Source organism: Onychostoma macrolepis, chromosome 20 (assembly GCF_012432095.1).
Source record: "Onychostoma macrolepis isolate SWU-2019 chromosome 20, ASM1243209v1, whole genome shotgun sequence".
NCBI classification, from domain to species: domain Eukaryota; kingdom Metazoa; phylum Chordata; class Actinopteri; order Cypriniformes; family Cyprinidae; genus Onychostoma; species Onychostoma macrolepis.
The window spans coordinates 20,609,950-20,631,121 of NC_081174.1; the positions used below are offsets into that span (position 1 = coordinate 20,609,950).

At 38.5% G+C, this 21,172-nt stretch overlaps 1 long non-coding RNA gene across 1 annotated transcript; it reads right to left on the reverse strand.

Annotated features, from left to right (window-relative positions):
• Positions 1-15: 15 nt before the first annotated feature.
• On the reverse strand, positions 16-19,769 carry LOC131527311 (uncharacterized). Its single transcript, XR_009267629.1, has 3 exons — positions 19,590-19,769; positions 544-873; positions 16-191 (listed from the first exon to the last, which is right to left on the reverse strand). It is a non-coding gene; the product is annotated as an uncharacterized LOC131527311 (long non-coding RNA).
• Between the last annotated feature and the right edge of the window lie 1,403 nt (positions 19,770-21,172).

Here is a 21,172-nt window from a genome sequence, read left to right on the forward strand (position 1 = left end):
TTAATTCATTATTCATTCATGAACTAATTATATATGCAATAGATAGATGGATGGATGGATGGATAGAGAATGAGGGAGAGAGATTGCATGCTTACATCACACGTGACTCATTTCCTTCCTCACAAACTGCAGTGATACACTTCCAGTTGAAATGGATTACGAAGAATTAAGATTCACCAGGAGAAAACCATCTGTGGAAATATGAAAACATTGTAAATCATGTCAGTCTCATTGAATTATGTAGTATAAAGCAAATGTCTTATTACCATAGTGGAGTAGAGGCCAGAAGAGAAATATTGAAGTTAAACAAAAAGCAAAAGGAGGGGGAAAAAAAATCTGTGATAGAGGTGCCAGGAAGTGTGAGAGAATGAAAGGAGAGACCCCTCATCTGCCCTGACCTTGAGTAATTGTGTGTTTGGGTAAATAAGCCATCCGGGACTAATCAGTGTGTAATTGTATTTGTGGCTGTATTAGGCTGCTGTGTTAGGCTGCTGTGTATGTGGAAGGCTGGAAGGTGCCATGTGTGCAGCCCACTGCTCTGACCATGTCACTGTTTCCATTAGCAACCTGTCACTGAGGGTCCCTCATTGTGTGTTGCTGCTTCCGATGGGCAAGATGTAGAGAGTGTCTGGGTCGCTATGGCTACGACCGTCTGGCGCTGAATCATCAACCTCTCCCCTGATGGAACGAATTTGCATACAGAACTGCCAACCTTCACTTTTTCCACAGCAATCAGAAATATCCACGAGTGCTGTAATCCCATCATTCGGCATGACTTCGACTGCTCCCAGCATCAAACAACATTCTGCACTATTTTGCCCGGGTGAGTCAATTTGGCCTGGGAAATGATGCAAAGACTGCTCAGTAACACACCTAGAGGGAGGCATTTGAGGGAAAGAACATATTTGTAAACATGAAAAGCCGGAATATGACCTCAAACATGTCACCAGTTTGATCTATGTTGAGAAAAAGCATAACATTGACAAATGCAACAGCTGTCTCAACACAGCAGGAGGGATGCATGGACCTTACAAGAGCAATTCATTAATGAAAAACTTTAATTAGTCTAATCTTTGCCCTCACTGAGGGACAGGCTAAGAAAAAGTGAAGGAGAGGAGAAGAGCATTCATCAGTTAAAAAGAATGTTCGAACATATCTGAACTAATTTTGTCATGAATGGCCTGATGGATAGAATGAGGGATGAGCGCATGCATATTCATGCCTGACATGTGTTTAATGCTGGAAATGGTTCTCAGTGGCTTACATCATGTAACAAAAGTGTCCTCTTATTTTCACGGGAGGTCTGAGAAGAGTTTTGCAAAAAAAAAAACCAAAAAACAAGTGAGCAAATGGTTTTTTCATGAGCTGAACTCAAAGATCTAAGACTTTTTCTATGTACACAAAAGGCCTATTTCTATCAAATGTTGTTCACAAATCTGTCTAAATCTGTGTTAGTGAGCACTTCTCCTTTGCCGAGATACTCCATCCACCTCACAGGTGTGGCATATCAAGATGCTGATTAGACAGCATGATTATTGCACAGGTGTGCCTTAGGCTGGCCACAATAAAAGGCCACTCTAAAATGTGCAGTTTTATCACACAGCACAATGCCACAGATGTCGCAAGTTTTGAGGGAGCGTGCAATTGGCATGCTGACTGCAGGAATGTCCACCAGAGCTGTTGCCCGTGAATTGAATGTTCTTTTCTCTACCATAAGCCATCTCCAAAGGAGTTTCAGAGAATTTGGCAGTACATCCAACCGGCCTCACAACCGCAGACCATGTGTAACCACATCAGCCCAGGACCTCCACATCCAGCATCTTCACCTCCAAGATCATCTTAGACTAGCCACCCGGACAGCTGCTGCAACAATCGGTTTGCATAACCAAAGAATTTCTGCACAAACTGCCCATTGTTGTGCCATTCATCCATGACCATCACCTCATGTTGCAGCATGATAATGCACGGCCCCATGTTGCAAGGATCTGTACACAATTCCTGGAAGCTGAAAACATCCCAGTTCTTGCATGGCCAGCATACTCACCGGACATGTCACCCATTGAGCATGTTTGGGATGCTCTGGATCGGCGTATACGACAGAGTGTTCCAGTTCCTGCCAATATCCAGCAACTTCACACAGCCATTGAAGAGGAGTGGACCAACATTCCACAGGCCACAATCAACAACATGATCAACTCTATGCGAAGGAGATGTGTTGCACTGCGTGAGGCAAATGGTGGTCACACCAGATACTGACTGGTTTTCGGACCCCCCAATACAGTAAAACTGCACATTTTAGAGTGGCCTTTTATTGTGGCCAGCCTAAGGCACACCTGTGCAATAATCATGCTGTCTAATCAGCATCTTGATATGCCACACCTGTGAGATCGATGGAGTATCTCGGCAAAGGAGAAGTGCTCACTAACACAGATTTAGACAGATTTGTGAACAATATTAGAGAGAAATAGGCCTTTTGTGTACATAGAAAAAGTCTTAGATCTTTTGAGAACAAAAACAAAAGTGTTGCGTTTATAATTTTGTTTAGTGTATATATATATACACAGGTGCATCTCAATGAATTAGAATGTCGTGGAAAAGTTCATTTATTTCAGTAATTCAACTCAAATTTTGAAACTTGTGTATTAAATAAATTCAATGCACTGAAGTAGACTGAAGTAGTTTAAGTCTTTGGTTCTTTTAATTGTGATGATTTTGGCTCACATTTAACAAAAACCCACCAATTCACTCTCTCAACAAATTAGAATATGGTGACATGCCAATCAGCTAATCAACTCAAAATACCTGCAAAGGTTTCCTGAGCCTTCAAAAAGGTCTCTCAGTTTGGTTCACTAGGCTACACAATCATGGGGAAGACTGCTGATCTGACAGTTGTCCAGAAGACAATCATTGACACCCTTCACAAGGAGGGTAAGCCACAAACATTCATTGCCAAAGAAGCTGGCTGTTCACAGAGTGCTGTATCCAAGCATGTTAACAGAACGTTGAGTGGAATGAAAAAGTGTGGAAGAAAAAGATGCACAACCAACCGAGAGAACCGCAGCCTTATGAGGATTGTCAAGCAAAATCGATTCAAGAATTTGGGTGAACTTCACAAGGAATGGACTGAGTCCGGGGTCAAGGCATCAAGAGCCACCACACACAGACGTGTCAAGGAATTTGGCTACAGTTGTCATATTCCTCTTGCCACTCCTGAACCACAGACACCGTCAGAGGCGTCTTACCTGGGCTAAGGAGAAGAAGAACTGGACTGTTGCCCAGTGGTCCAAAGTCCTCTTTTCAGATGAGAGCAAGTTTTGTATTTTGGAAAACAAGGTCCTAGAGTCTGCAGGAAGGGTGGAGAAGCTCATAGCCAAAGTTGCTTGAAGTCCAGTGTTAAGTTTCCACAGTCTGTGATGATTTGGGATGCAATGTTATCTGCTGGTGTTGGTCCATTGTGTTTTTTGAAAACCAAAGTCACTGCACCCGTTTACCAAGACATTTTGGAGCACTTCATGCTTCCTTCTGCTGACCAGCTTTTTAAAGATGCTGATTTCATTTTCCGGCAGGATTTGGCACCTGCCCACACTGCCAAAAGCACCAAAAGTTGGTTAAATGACCAGACCTGAACCCCATAGAGAATCTATGGGGTATTGTCAAGAGGAAAATGAGAAACAAGAGACCAAAAAATGCAGATGAGCTGAAGGCCACTGTCAAAGAAACCTGGGCTTCCATACCACCTCAGCAGTGCCACAAACTGATCACCTCCATACCACGCCGAATTGAGGCAGTAATTAAAGCAAAAGGAGCCCCTACCAAGTATTGAGTACATATGCAGTAAATGAACATACTTTCCAGAAGGCCAACAATTCACTAAAAATGTTTTTTTTATTGGTCTTATGAAGTATTCTAATTAGTTGAGATAGTGAATTGGTGGGTTTTTGTTAAATGTGAGCCAAAATCATCACAATTAAAAGAACCAAAGACTTAAACTACTTCAGTCTGTGTGCATTGAATTTATTTAATAAACGAGTTTCACAATTTGAGTTGAATTACTGAAATAAATGAACTTTTCTACGACATTCTAATTTATTGAGATGCACCTGTATATATATATATATATATGTATATATATGTGTGTGTGTGTGTGTGTGCGTGCGTTTATTTTTGTTTTAAAATAAGTTTTTTAAAGAAGTTTCTTATGCTCATCAAGGCTGCATTTATTTGATCAAAAATACACAAAAAAAGTAATTTTATGAAATATTATTGCAATTTAAAATAACACTTTTCTATTTGAATTTACTTTAAAAGACAATTTATTCCTGTGAATCAAAGCTGAATTTTCAGCATCATTACTCCAGTCTACAGTGTCACATTATGTTTCAGAAATCATTCTAATATGCTGATTTATAATCAGTGTTAGAAACAGTTGTGCTGCTTAATATTTTTTGGGACCTGTGATACTTTTCTCAGTTAAAAAGAACAGTGTTTATTCAAAATATACATTTTGTGTTACAATATACACTACTATTCAAAAGTTTGGGGTCAGTAAAATTTTTTGTTGTTGTTGTTTGTTTAAAGAAATTAATACTTTTTTAAAATAGTGATAGTAAAGACTTATATTTTTAGAAAATATTTCTATTTTGAATAAATGCTGTTCTTTATGATCACAGGTTCCAAAAAATATTAAGCGGCACAACAGTTTCAACACTGATAATAAATCAAAGTAATGGCTACTGAAAATTCAGTGCTGTGTCACATAAATAAATTATACTTCAAAGTATATTAAAATAGGAAACCAATATTAGAAATTGCAATAATATTTCACAATATTACCATTTTTCTGTATTTTTGATCAAATAAATACAGCCTTGATGAGCATAAGAGACTCATTCATAACAAAAAGAAAAATGCAACATGTTGGAAACTATACAGCTATACAGTAACTTTAGCATCCTAATTCAAGTGTCGGCTTGAGGTCCTTTTTTGATCTTGTTCCCCTCTCCCCTCCCACTGCTCCCTTTCTCCTCTCTCACTGAATCCTGTCAAAGGCAATAATACAACAAAAAAAATGCAACCCCATAAATTAATTTAGTTGGAAAATGGCAAACAAGGCAAAAACCGATTGGTTTGCAATTTTTTAACATTCTTCACTATGTCACTGGTAAATATGAAATCCAATAAATAAGCCTGTTTCTCATCTAACTCGTTGCATAATGATCTATCATTAAAATGTTACTAGGGTGCAGCAGAACTTTATTGGGGCAAAAAGAGTCTAGCCCCCATACTGCACTTCAGTTTCTGGCTTGACTAAGGAGAGAAGATCTATGTTATATTCACAGATTGCACATACAAGACATACCTGTTACGAGTCAACACACAAACAATCCGGCTGTCTCTATAATTTAATCAATCACCACTCTTGCTCCTCAGATTCGAGTGTCGTTGTTGGCGATAAAGTCGCACAGGTGATTTTGAAGGTGGAATATCTGTTGAGTATTCCATGTTAAATCCTATTACCAAGTTTAATACTATTTATCAAGTTCCTCACCACACAAAAACACACGCACCTGGAGGGAAGCCAAGTGTGAAGTGTGTGAACTAGGCTATATACTGATACTGGGCAAAGGTTCAATTATCCACTTGAAGCAAGGATTCAATTGGGCTCGTGTAAAGGGAAACAATCCAAGCCTCAAATCTTCGTCTTTCTCCTTCTCCCCCGAGGCCAATCCATTGGCAAGGATTAAAACCCCCTGCTTGTCTCTTCCCACTGGTCTGGACATCTGAGCAGTTTCTTGCCAGGATGCGACTGAATGTTAAGCTACCGAGATTAAGTCTCTCACAGCACTTGTTGGAGGAGGTTTGTAGGGACTACTTTGCCATCTTGCCGAAGCAGCTACTATACGCTAGGGGTGGAGTCGATGTGGAGTCACCACATTCCAGTTTAACCCCTGGGCTAATTTCACTTCATTAGCTCGGTAAGTGCCTTCAGTGGCAGATCTCGAGCAGTAGTTTGAGAGTCCAAGGTCTAAGCGCGTGTGTACTCTAAGGCATACGATGACAGCTGGGTGCTTCTTTTTTAACAATTACTCGACTAGAGTCACTAATTAAAAGTAAACATGCAATTGCATTAGCTAAACTTAATCGCCACATCTAATTAGCAACTTGCTCCTCAACGAGGCACCGGGTATGTGGACGCTACTAGGCACGACGCCAAAGCAATATAGCTGGAGAAATGTCATAGCTTTGTGGCCATTCTTTACCCTGGACTTTTCGGAAATATAATGGCAGTGATTTGCTCATCATCACTCAACAATTACTTAATGTGCAATTAGACAGAAATGGCACAGGTCTCTGGTGCCTTTCTGCCATTATGTGTCTAATGCATGCTTTGATTAGATGCTTCCAGGCATGATTTTCTACAATCCTCAACAGGTCTTTACCAGAAGGTCAACTCACAGCCAGCATCCATGGGCCGAACAATGGCTCTTTGCGAGAGCGGAGATTGACGCGGCCTCAATGTTTATGCACCCTCAGAAAGCATGAGGCAAGGTAATTTTCGTACAGTGCTGTAGTGCTCGATTTGCATGTTTCCTGGATTTGAAGAGCATTTGAGGCCTTATTCAACTCAATTTTGGGGCCTCTTTGCTGCTTTACATTTCAGACGTGGATAATTATCTGCTCAGATTTTTCCTGCTGCAATTTATTAAAAAGCCAATTTGACCCAGAACACAGGCAACTCTGCATGAAATCTGGATCGGAAGTTAGAAATAGCTTTTATATTAGTCTGTCAGTTTCCATACCGGCAAAATCTCTGCAGCCAAGGCCTGCCTAATTCTGAGGTAAATATTGTCTCACATAACATTAATGAAAGCAAACATGCAAAAAAAGGAACGCTTCTCGCAAACAAACACGCATAAAGTGTTCGCCAGTGCATATCTGTTAGAAGCTGAGTGCTTTTACCTCATCAAGTGAGAAGAAGTGGCTGCTCTCTGCCTGATAAGAATTTAATTAATTCAATTTGTGAGGCCACTCTGAGTCAGCGCAAATCTCCAAATAACTTCTGAATGACAATAAAAATGCACAAATGGTGATTGAACGCCTCTAATTTGTGTTTGTTTATGAAAGCTTTCAGTGCAAGAGGGGAACGCAATATCTGGGGTTTGACTCTGACTTGGAAGCTCACAGTGATAAGGAAAGAAAACAACACATTAGGGTCAACTTTACGGTATAATGGCATGCAATTTTGTTTAAACCTCAAATGCAAGCATTATGGAAGCAATGTTTAAAAAGTTCAGTTTTATTTTCTTGCATAAAATGGAATTCTAAAAACTAAAAAAAAAACAAAGAAAAAAAACACTAAAAATAAAAATAAATGCTTTTGCAGTTACCGTGTGCTACCTAGAAGAAGAAAAAAAAGTACAGAAAAAAATGATTTAATTTGTCTTTGAAATTAAATAGTCTTCGCTGATGTCAGAATACTGAAAACTGACTGCAAAAATTATAGACACTAATAGAATTGGCCCCTAGGTTAAGGACTGCTTAAATTTTTATATTTAATTTAATAATGGATTATACGAATACATAATGGATTATAAGAATACATCTGTATTGGATCCATTATAATGCTTTTCTGATGGCAGTTTTACATAAAAATTTGACCAAACAACTCCGCATGATTAATTTGATTGCCATTCTGTGATTGAAAAGTAAAGAAAATAGGTTTGTTATCTTGAGGCAACATTGTGCAGTTGAATTAAAAAAAAAAAAAAAAAGTAATTTGTAAAGGCAGTCTAGAAGTACTTCAAATAATTAAGAAACATCACACAGGCGTGTGCTGCAGTACTAAATATCAGTACGACTTTACACAAGGCTAAAAATGCATGGTTGTGCATCTAAAACACCTTGCTTGTTTTGAAGAGGTGTTTTGATATAAACGGACAGGTGCAGAGCCTCAGGATAGTGATGTACAGGAGTTCACACAGTTCAAATCCGAGACTGTGAGAGAGAGAGAGAGAGAGAGAGAGAGATGGTTGACTAGAGTGTGAAATCGGTCTCTGACTGTTTCTGGAATCATGGTTTTAGCAGTTAATTAGTGTAAGAACACAAACATACTCAGTTTCACACCAATCCACACACCTCAGATACACCAATTATTGCACAAATATTCTACCACATCTCAAAACTGTAAAAAAAATAAAATAAAATACACAAACATAACACAAAACCTCAGTCTGCCTCACACTCTTAATACAGTAATTACTTCAGTACTTGCTTGATTTCTCTCAAAAACACTATTCTTGTTCTCTATTTCTTTCTCAACTTGTTTAATGGTGCCAGTATCATATTCACACAAATACAAAAGAAAAATGTTCTCTTCTGATCATTTTTTTGCCATTGTTAAACTTGATCAGAATCAGACTTTTTTGTTTATTTGCCAATGTTACTGTATATGTCCGTCCTTGGTCACACTGAAAATCTGAAAATCCACATTGTATCTGCAACCACACTGTTACAATATACATATAATATACATTCAGAGTATATGCATGATAGAAGTTCAATATTGAGTATGCAGAGTGTCTGTTGGTTATGTTCAGTAATCTTTGTGGTCTGGTTCACTGTTCAGCAAGGGATAGACGCTCGCAGCCAATTACTTTTTCAGCACACTTGATAATGTGCTGTAGCGGTTTCATTAGCGCAGCCACATCAGACGATGACAGAAGATGTGATTACACTTTTGCTTTCGATAAAACTTTTGATTAATAGCCTGTGTTTGTATTGTACCTTGCATAAAAGCATCCGGAAAATGAATAAATATAAATGCAAAATGTAAATGTGTTCAGTTGTGATGCTATGAACGAGTGAATCTCATTCCTTCCAGTCTACCACATATTACCATTCCGATGCTACATTTATCTACCCAAATCCCTGGGAGTGATGCCAGCCAGTGGTTCTGCAGAAAGTGCTGTAACTAAACGAGCTCACCCCAGGGTCACTTACTCACACATTCAGAGATCCCCATCACACTCTTTCATGTCTCTGCCTCTCTCTCTCTCACAGCTGCTTTAATTACCCCTCCGCTCTCATGTCTCATTTCAAAACTTTGCTTACAGACAGAAACCCAAACTCTATAGCAACTGCTCTAAATTCACCAGGGTCCAGAATTTGCAAGTGCATTATATATATATATATATATATATACAGTGGTGTGAAAAAGTGTTGGCCCCCTTCCTGATTTTTAATTTTTTTGCATGTTTGTCACACTTTAATGTTTCAGATCATCAAACAAATTTAAATAATAATCAAAGATAACACAAGTAAACACAACATGCAGTTTTTTAAATGAGGTTTTTTATTATGAAGGGAAAACAAAATCCAAACCCACATGGCCCTGTGTGAAAAAGTGCTTGCCCCCTCCTATTAAATCATGAAAGAACTGTGATTAACCACATTATTTTAGAAAGCGGAGTTAAATTTCACTAGCCAAAACCAGGCCTGATTACTGCCAGACCTGTTGAATCAAGAAATCACTTAAATAGAACCTGTCTGACAAAGAGAAGCATGTTTAAAGAGCAACACATCATTCCGCGATCTTAAGAAATTCATAAACAGTCTGGAAAGGGTTATAAAGCCATTTCTAAGGCGTTGGGACTCCAGCAAACCATGGTCAGAGCCATTATCCACAAATGGAGAAAACTTGGAACAGTGGTGAACCTTCCCAGGAGTGTCCGGCCTGCCAAAATTACTCCAAGAGCACAAAGACGACTCATCCAGTAGGTCATAAAAGAACCCAGAACAACATCTAAACAACTGCAGGCCTCACTTGCCTCAATTAAGGTCAGTGTTCATGATTCAATAATAAGAAAGAGACGGGGCAAAAACAGCATCCATGGGAGAGTTTCAAGGCAAAAGCCATTGCTGACCAAAAAGAACACAAAGGCTCGTCTCACATTTGCCAAAAAATATTGTGATTATCCGCAAGACTTTTGGGCATATATTCTGTGGATTGATGCGACAAAAGTTGAACTTTTTGGAAGGTGTGTGTCCCATTACATCTGGCGGAAAACCAACACAGCATTTCATAAAAAGAACATCATACCAACAGTCAAACATGGTGGTGATAGTGTGATGGTCTGGGGCTGCTTTACAGCTTCAGAACCTGGATGACTTGCCATAATTGATAGAACCATGAATTCTGCACTCTATCAGAAAATCCTGAAGGAGAATGTCCGGCCATCAGTTTGTGACCTCAAGCTCAAGTGTGCTAGGGTTATGCAGCAGGACAATGATTCCAAACACAGCAGCAAGTCCACCTCTGAATGGCTCAAGAAAAACAAAATTAAGGTTTTGGAGTGGCCAAATCAAAGTCTGGACTTAAATCCAATTGAAATGCTGTGGCATGACCTTAAACAGTCCATTCATGATCGAAAACCCTCCAATGTGGCTGAATTAAAACAATTCTGCAAAGAAGAGTGGGCCAAAATTCCTCCACAGCGATGTGAAATACTCATTTGATTGCAGTTGTTGCTGCAAAGGGTGGCACAACCGGTTATTAGGTTTAGGGGGCAAGCACTTTTTCACACAGGGCCATGTGGGTTTGGATTTTGTTTTCCCTTCATAATAAAAAACTTCATTTAAAAACTGCATGTTGTGTTTACTTGTGTTATCTTTGATTAATATTTAAATTTGTTTGATGATCTGAAACATTAAAGTGTGACAAACATGTAAAAAATTAAAATCAGGAAGGGGGCCAACACTTTTTCACACCACTGTATATACACAATTTATAGACTAATAGATAGTAGCTTGTACAGTCAAACCAAAAATTATTCAGACACCTAACATTTCTCACATTATCACAGTTTATTCGCTATAGTTTAAGAACAAATTCATCTTGATAATGTCAGATAAGTTTGATAGAAAGGTATATAATGAATTAGGTTGAACAGCTGTCAGCTTTTAAATTTAAAGTACACAATTAGATAATACCAATTTAGGTCAACCAATTACCAAGCAATGCTCAATTTTGCTCAGTCTGTGGTGTAAAAAGGTCGCATTACAAAAGTCAGGTCAAAGTGTCTGAATAATTTTTAGTCCCAATTTTTTGTATTAATTTTACTGGTAGTCCACTGTATGAAGAATTTTTGGGTATAATGTGTCACAGTTTACTTTATATTGCTGTAAAAAATATCAAAAATTATATCTGGTGTCTGAATAATTTTTGGATTAACTGTATACATATACAGTTCCCTCCACTAATATTAGCACCCTTGGTAATTATGAGCAAAGGCGGCTGTGAAAATAAATTTGCATTGTTTATCCTTTTTATCTTTCATTGAAAAAATTCACAAAATTCCAACCTATCATTGAAGTAAAACAATTGAAAGTGGGGGGAAAATCTCATTGTGAAATAAATGCTTTCTCTAGTTCATGTTGGCCACAATTATTGGCACCCAATTATTGCAGCGTCCTTTTTCCAGGGTAACAGTTTGGAGTTTTCTCCTATAATGCCTGAAGAGTTTGGAGAACACCTGATAAGAGATCAGAGACCATTTTCTTCATACAGAATCTCCAGATCCACTCATTTTCTGTTCAGGTCAGAGGACAGGGACAGCCATGGTAAAAGATTCATTTTGTGCTCAGTGAAATTGTGTTTATTTTGATGTTTGTTTTGGATTGTTGTCCTGGTGGAAGATCCAAACATGGCCCATTATAAAATTTCTAACAGAGGCAGTCAGGTTTTGATTTTTTATCTGTTGGTATTTGATAGAATCCATGATGCCATGCATCTGTTCAGGACCTCTGGCAGAAAAACAGGCCCACAACATTAAAGATCCACCAGTATATTTAACCGTGGACATGGGGTACTTTTTTTATCCGTTCGTAAACTCATCTGGTGGGTTTGCTGCCAAAAAGCTCTTTTTTCAGTTTCATCTGACCATAGAAGCCAGTGCCATTTGAAGTTCCAGTCGTGTCTGACAACTGAATTTGCTGGAGTTTGTTTTTGGATGAGTGAGGAGAATTTTACTTCTCCCGAACAACAAGTGGTGATGTAGGGCATGTTTGATATATATATATTTTTTAGGTTTCTGACCCCAAGACTCAACTAATCTCCACAATTCTCCAGCTGTGATCCTTGGAGAGTCTTTGGCCACTCAAACTCTCCTCCTCACTATGCATTAGGACGATATAGAACACACATCCTCTTCCAGACAGATTTTTAAGATCTTTAGTTGATTGGAACCTCTTAATTATTGAAATGGGGATTTTCAATGCTTTAATCTTTTTCTTATAGCCATTCTCTGTTTTGTGATGCTCAACAATCTTGTTCTGTACATCAGAACTATATTCTTAGGTTTTACTCCTTTGTGATGGATGATTAAGGGAATTTGCCCTTTGTCTTCCTCATATTTATAATCCTGTGGAACAGGAAGTCATGGCTGGACAATTTCATGCTCTTAGTCACCCTGGTGTGCTAAAAATGTATATATGAATGGGAATATACTTCAGAGATATTTTACTCATAAGAATTTCTAGGGGTGCCAATAATTGTGGCCAACATTCACTGGAGAAAAACATTTATTTCATCATGATATTTTCTCCCCACTTTCAATTGTTTTACTTCAATGATAGGTTAGAATTTTGTGAATTTTTTGAGTGAAAGATCAAAAGGATAAACAATGCAGATTTATTTTCACAGCCACCTTTGCTCATATTTATCAAGGATGCCAATATTAGTGGAGGGCACTGATTACACACACACACAAAAACAAACACACAAACAGGTGCATCTAAAAAAATTTGAATATCGTGAAAAAAGATTTTTTTTTTGTTGTAACATTTCAAAAAGTGAAACTTTACATGTAATGAATCTAGAATAAATGAAAGTAAAACATTTCAAGCTTTTTTATTTTATTTTGATGTTTAGAGCTTACAGCTCATGAAAGTCAAAAATCCAGTATCTGAAAATATTAGAATATTTACATATGAGTTTCATTAAATGACCATCCCTACAGTATAAATTCCGGGTATCTTTTGTTCTTTGAAACCACAATAATGGGGAAGACTGCTGACTTGGCAATGGTACAGAAGACAATCATTGACACCCTCCACAAAGCGGTAAGCCACAGAAGGTCATTACTGAAAGGGGTGGCTGTTCACAGAGTGCTGTAGCAAAGCATATTAAATGCTAAGTTGACTGGAAGGAAGTACTTGGGTCGGAAAAGTTGCACAAGCAACAAGGATGACCGCAAGCTTGAGAATGGTATTTCAAAGAAATTAAAAAATAAATTGCAGACTGCTCAAAATACGTTGTGTAGGGTTATTTTGAAAGTACATCCACTGATGCATTTGCGAGATGAACATTATAGGAAAATTTGTTTTTTAAAAGTCCAAAAAAGGGTAACTTTTCTAAAACTGGTGATGGTGTTTAAGGTATTAAAGAAAATGGTTCCAAAGTATCTGTTAGAATATTATGTATTTGTAAGAGAGATTCACCGTCCTTCTACAAGGGCGAGTAGTAATGATACAGTTTATATCCTTGTAGGTTTAAGAGTGAAACTGGAAAAAAAGATTTTTTATATACTAGCTCTGTTGCTTGGAATAAATTACCTGGGTGTATTCAAGAGATACAAGTTGATAATATTTTTAGAAGGGAAGTTAAAAAATGGTTGTTTTATCACTGATGTTTTGAAGTTTGTGTGGTGAGTTTCTGAACTTGATGTGGATTGCACTCCATTTATGATTTGTTCGTCCATTTTTTTTTTTTATACCGAGGACCACAGTGGAAATAAACCGAAGGCTTTTTTGTGTATTTTATCCTCGACAGTTTTGAAATGTGTATGAATTAGTCTTTTTGGACTTTTTTGTATTATGTTTTAAATTTTGTCAAATAAAACAAACAAACACAAGAAGTGGACTGAAGCTGAAGTCATGCGTGACATCTGCTGGTGTTGGTCCATTGTGTTTGATCAAGTCCAAAGTCAATGCAGCTGTCTACCACGAGATTTTGGAGCACTTTATGCTTCCATCTGCTGACAAGCTTTATGGAGATGCTGATTTCCTTTTCCAGCAGGACTTTAGCAGCTGCCCACAGTGCCAAAACCGCTTCCAAGTGGATTGCTGACCATGATTTTACTGTGCTTGATTGGCCAACCAACATGCCTGACCTGAACCCCATATGGATTCTAAGGGATATTTTCAAGAGAAAGATGAGAAACAGTCGATCCAGAAATCCAGATGAGCTGAAGGCTGAATAGTGCCTCAGCAGTGCCATAGGCTGATAGCTTCCATGCCACACACCACTGATGCGGTCATTTGTGCTAAAGGAGGCCCGACCCGATTGAGTGCATAAATGAACATACTTTAAAGAACTTGAACTTTTCTGTTTAGCAAATACTTTTTTTCTGATTGATTTTAGGAAATATTCTAATATTTTGAGATACTGGATTTTTGACTTTCATGAGCTGTAAGCTCTAATCATCAAAATTAAAAAAAAAAAAAAAAAAAGTTTGAATGTTTTACTTTACATGTAATGAATCTAGAATATGTGAAAGTTTTACTTTTCGAAATAAGGTATAAAAAAATTTACTTTTATTTTTATTTTATTTATTTATTTTTTATTTGAAAAGTGACCATGCACAATTTTAACATAAATGTTTCCATTTCATGCATTGTGCCGAATTTAGCTAATGGCTAATTTTCATTCGCAGTCCCTTTGCAGATAATCAGACACAAATGAACATAAAAGACAGAACAACAAACACATTCACAATATTCAATTTTTTTTAGATGCACCTGTATATATATATATATATGTATATATATGTATGTGTGTGTGTGTGTGTGTGTAATATATGTACAGGGTCATTTTATAAATTCAAGCATTATTTTCTCTTGTGGACTATACGTAATCATCTTTTATGCGAAATATATTATTCAGGCCAGTACTAAATAAAAAATAACATGCATTTTGTGTGATCCCTCTTATTTTGGTAAAATAATTATAATTTTGCAGATACTTTTCAAAATTATAACAAGCAGTATAACAGACTGTTTTTGTACAGCTAAAATTACTGAATGCAGAAGCTTCAAATGGCTGCACCAACTTTTAGGTTAAAAATGACAGACAAAAGGTACAGACAAAAGCAATTCAACAAAGCCTCTTTTTACTACTACTACTACTTATACTACTACCAATTTGAATAACAAAAATAAAATGTTTTGAAGAAATGTTGAAGAAAAAAATACAAGCATCCTAACATTTTAAATGGTACATTTTCCAGTAACAATTTTTTTGTGGAATACTTATTTTTATTTGTGACAGGTGCTTGGTGAGTGTTAAATCTACGCCACTCTTCTCATTTCCTCTTACAAATCTTCTCTTTCTTTGTGCTTTCTTTCTATCGCTCACATGGTGTTTCTTGAATTTATAACTTGTACCATTAAAGCACATATCCTGCCGCTTGTGCGATGGCAGGCACTTCCGTACATTCTGACAAGTGGATTTTGATTCCTCAGTGTTTCTCACAGTCTCTGGGTCATCAGGGAGATGGTCAAGCTGCAATAACGAGGTAACAAGATGACACCTGCTCTGGCAGCCATAGACACCTCATACACACAGATGCAAACCATAATGCATACACACATGCTCACACATACCACAAGTCCAACTGGTCACTCTAATGGCAGCACTGGGAATCACTTCACATCTCTCAAACCAGTACTTGCAGTAAAAAAAAAAAAAAAAAAAAAAAAAATAGTGTAGCCATGGCAACTGATCAGAGATTCAGCTATGGCTGTAAGTACCTGGACAGGAGAGTACTATGAGGAGGGTTCTCTCATGTAGAAATACACACGCAGTGCTGGGGTGAGAACAGGTCAAGGCTTGCTGACAGAACAGTCACTTTTGGGTCACTGGTGTGAATAAGACCAAATATATTATATACATCCCCATATATCTCTGTCTTATACAACTGAAAACATTTCAGTCCAGCTTTAGACTATGCGTAGTGCTAGAGAAGAACAGAAGACTGACAGATAGATAGATAGATAGATAGATAGATAGCAAAGGAGCACCTGGATGTTCCACAGTGCTACTGGCAAAATATTATATGGACAGATAAAACCAAAGTTGAGGTGTTTGGGGAAAAAAACACAATGTGTGGAGAAAAAGACAGAACACACTAACAGCTAAACCTCTAAAAGTGTGGAGGCACCACTGTCACCCCAGGGCCTGAATAGTTTGCTATCGGTGATGGAAAACAATGAATCCCCAAGTAGCTAATCAGGACATAATCGCAGGTCTGCCAATTTAAGGCCAAGATAGTGACATAATGAGCCAACAACAACAGAAATCCTCCAACAGAAGAAAACTTGTCCTGACCTGAACCTGATTGAGATACTTTAGCATGACTCCGAGAAAAGCGAGCCACTGCAGACAACTCAAGAACGATGCAGTGCAGAATTCCTCCTGACCATTGTGCAGATCCAATCCGCAATTTCAGGAAACATTTGTGCTGCCAAATCAGTCATTACATCCAAAGATGTACATACTTATTTTCACTTGAATTAAACACACAGTGTATCAAGACATGAACCAAGTCCAGATATTTTGATCAAATTCATGTAAAAAAGACAACATCAACATAGTCAGAATGGATACCTGAGGGTTTCTGCCTCTCTTAACAACAAACATAAGGCAGAACAAGACAGGATGCTTTAGTTTTGACTCACATAAATTCAGTATTTTTCCCATTAGAGTCCAGCTGCTAGTCCATGCTCTTCCTGTGAATTATACTGACAGATAAATCACATTTGCAATCATTGTAAACAATGAGTACGTGCTGGAAGCTTATAGGATGTATTTCCGAACCACACTTCCCCACCAGGGCTGCGGTACCATCGCTCAGCTACATAATGCATTAAAATCTCTGCTAAAAGAGAATAATCTCTGTAAAGAAACTATACTGAATGGTACAATCTAAGGTGTCTCACCGAGTAGTGCTTGTGTAAAGTTGTGTGAAATGTGTGTATGTGTGTATTAGCTTTTGAAGACCTGCTGTGCTCTCTCTCAGCCTCTCTAATCTCCACTGTTTCATGTCTTGTCAAGTGGTTTCCCTCTCATCCCATGAGCCCTTTCTCTCTCTCACCCTTATCTTGGTCTCTCTCATCTCTCTACCCCTGTACTCTGGTGCAACGACGTCTCTCATTCTTTCATTCTCATTCTTTGTCTCTGGAGGGGGTCAACAGTCTGACAGCAAATGTGTGTAGAAAAGGATGTAAACCCACACCCTCGCAGAAAAAGACGTATCCCCTCAGAGACTCATGAGGGCATGGGGGTAAACTAACAAGATTTTCCAGTATTCGCCAGCTTTTCGAGGAATTTTCTTGCTACAGTCACAGTGTTAATGCTGTTACTGAAATTACAGACCTAAAACAATAAATAAACCAAAAAGGTTGGTCTGTTACAGGTTAACAAACTAAAATGATATTTTTGCCACTTTTATCCAGCTGTTAGTTCCAATTCATTCATTTTCAGTGACTCTTTCTACTTGGTTATATTATGCCAGTATAGGTGGAAACAAATTTCTCATTTTTACGAGATTTTCGCTGCATCTGAAATTGAGTACTTCCCTACTATATACCATACGATAAACAGTAAGCCAAAAAAGTATGTCTGAATTCACGGTATTTCAAAAACAGTAGGTAGAAAGTTCCCGGATGACCTACTACTTCTGTCGGGATTCTACAGTGTGCATTCGAAAGACACTTTACTATCCCATGAGGCCACAGGAGAGGATGTATGGAATGGCAGTGAAGTGACACAACCTACGCTGGTAGGTCACGTAATAGTAACAACATGGTGGATATAGTATGTCTGAATTTCATTCATACTACCCATATTCATTTTATATAGAACATAATTTTTTAACGGTTGCGAAGTAAGTTCAAACTCAAATGACAATACACTATTTCAGACACACTGTTTGACTCACCTACTTTCAAACATTCATTCATTCAGTTGATTTGTTCTGCAGTGAGTCATTGAATTATTCTCTCAAATTATTTATTCAACAACACCGATTGTTTGGAACTATTTTTGTTGGCAGAGCAATAACTGGTTACATTTGGTGTAAAATATACACTATTTATTGTTAACTTATTGTTTTAAATTCTAGAAAAAAAAAATACTGAGAATATTATATATTAATATACACAATTTTAGTTGTGAGCTCTAACACGGCTGTGAATTCTTTGGCACCCAACACTCGATTTAATGTGAATGGACTACAAATGAATATGACACGAAGCATTGATTACATTTAATGAAATTTCCATCAATAGATGAAAAACCACTAAAACAAAACTATCAAATTACCACCACTGTTTTTCCAGTCCATGTTGTCCCTTTTCTGTTTATTCCCTCTTGCACTTGTTTCCCTTGTTAAGTGCACAGCAGCCCTGTAGAGAGGAGTTAAATGGCTTGTTTGCGAGAGAACGATAACCTTTCTACAGACCCGCTACATTAGTAACATTCTTAGCTTTCTCTGGTTCTCCTCATCCCAGCACGACGCTCACTGACTCGAGCTGAAAACCTTCATTCATTCTCCTTGCTCACCTCTGGCATGACAATTAAACCATTTTGTGTTCTTTCTGAATCCGGACAATGGCTTTTGAGTGAATAATTTGACAAAGAAAGCAATTGTATAATAATTATCAAGTAGATGGAATGAGAGACAATTCTAAAGATAAACTAATCTTGCTGTCAGAGCCCACTCTCCACAGGTTAAACCCACACAAACATCCTCATTTCAAGCTGGTATAAAAAAATGTGGAAGAACACACCTGAAAAGATGTCTGTTCCTCAAAATTCAGTATCAAAGGAAGAATCTGACATATTTTAAGATCAAAAGCAGAACACATCTGAAGTTAAAGGATTGTTCCAGGGTTCAAAACAAGTTAAACTCTATCTACTGAATCTGTGACATGCTGTCGATTAGCACAGACAATCATTTCATCCCTCAGTTTGTAAAAACAAAAAATAAACATGGTTACAGAAATACACTTGCAATGTAAGACTACAGGGCATGGCTTTTTGTAGGCTTTAAAAGCATGAAAGTGTTCTTTTTCCATATATAAATATGAGTTTTTCTCGACTAATTATGTGAGACAGATGCAGTTGTGGGTGGAGTTTGTTCCATTGACATACTACTTTATGAACTGTTATGTCACCTTTCTGGTTTTCATGTGCTTATTGTACAAATGTTACCGGTTTTACTGGTAGCCTAATTTGGAAGTGGCTCTTTGAGTAAGTGGTGCTTCATGCATCGCTAAACTATTGATAAGGACAATAGACGTTATTAGACCGCAAAATTTATAAGGCAATTGTGATTTTACCAAACTGAGGGACAAGTCGAAACAGATTTCTTAGGTAATCGACAGCAAGTCATAGACACTTAATTTTGTGTAACTTAAAAATTCACTAGTAATCTTTCCTTCTATATCTTCTTATACTTCCACAGGCATGCTAACATCGATTGAGCCATATTACACCTGACAGTTAGTTAAACTGATTAAAACCCATTTACCTTTTTGGATTGCTTCAACAGATACATCACACTTCAGAATTGATGGCAGGTAGTCTTTAACTGCAAGAAAAAACCCTGCTGAAATATGTGGCTAAGCTAAAAAACTGGCAGTCAGCGTAATAATCGTCTTCGCTAACCCTAATGAGGTTCACAAACAAATAGTGGTTGTTTCCAGTGAGCTAATGCTTTCAATTGCAGCCCATTATTCAATCAGCTCTGTTGGGACTGTAAGTCACACACAATCTCATATTTATGCAAAACATGGCTGTCAGCCTCATACAGAGAGAGAGAGAGAGAGAGAGAGAGAGAGAGAGAGAGAGAGAGAGAGAGAGAGAGAGAGAGAGAGAGAGAGAGAGAGAGAGAGAGAGAGAGAGAGAGAGAGAGAGAGAGAGAGAGAGAGAGAGAGAGAGAGAGAGAGAGAGAGAGAGAGAGAGAGAGAGAGAGAGAGAGAGAGAGAGAGAGAGAGAGAGAGAGAGAGAGAGAGAGAGAGAGAGAGAGAGAGAGAGAGAGAGAGAGAGAGAGAGAGAGAGAGAGAGAGAGAGAGAGAGAGAGAGAGAGAGAGAGAGAGAGAGAGAGAGAGAGAGAGAGAGAGAGAGAGAGAGAGAGAGAGAGAGAGAGAGAGAGAGAGAGAGAGAGAGAGAGAGAGAGAGAGAGAGAGAGAGAGAGAGAGAGAGAGAGAGAGAGAGAGAGAGAGAGAGAGAGAGAGAGAGAGAGAGAGAGAGAGAGAGAGAGAGAGAGAGAGAGAGAGAGAGAGAGAGAGAGAGAGAGAGAGAGAGAGAGAGAGAGAGAGAGAGAGAGAGAGAGAGAGAGAGAGAGAGAGAGAGAGAGAGAGAGAGAGAGAGAGAGAGAGAGAGAGAGAGAGAGAGAGAGAGAGAGAGAGAGAGAGAGAGAGAGAGAGAGAGAGAGAGAGAGAGAGAGAGAGAGAGAGAGAGAGAGAGAGAGAGAGAGAGAGAGAGAGAGAGAGAGAGAGAGAGAGAGAGAGAGAGAGAGAGAGAGAGAGAGAGAGAGAGAGAGAGAGAGAGAGAGAGAGAGAGAGAGAGAGAGAGAGAGAGAGAGAGAGAGAGAGAGAGAGAGAGAGAGAGAGAGAGAGAGAGAGAGAGAGAGAGAGAGAGAGAGAGAGAGAGAGAGAGAGAGAGAGAGAGAGAGAGAGAGAGAGAGAGAGAGAGAGAGAGAGAGAGAGAGAGAGAGAGAGAGAGAGAGAGAGAGAGAGAGAGAGAGAGAGAGAGAGAGAGAGAGAGAGAGAGAGAGAGAGAGAGAGAGAGAGAGAGAGAGAGAGAGAGAGAGAGAGAGAGAGAGAGAGAGAGAGAGAGAGAGAGAGAGAGAGAGAGAGAGAGAGAGAGAGAGAGAGAGAGAGAGAGAGAGAGAGAGAGAGAGAGAGAGAGAGAGAGAGAGAGAGAGAGAGAGAGAGAGAGAGAGAGAGAGAGAGAGAGAGAGAGAGAGAGAGAGAGAGAGAGAGAGAGAGAGAGAGAGAGAGAGAGAGAGAGAGAGAGAGAGAGAGAGAGAGAGAGAGAGAGAGAGAGAGAGAGAGAGAGAGAGAGAGAGAGAGAGAGAGAGAGAGAGAGAGAGAGAGAGAGAGAGAGAGA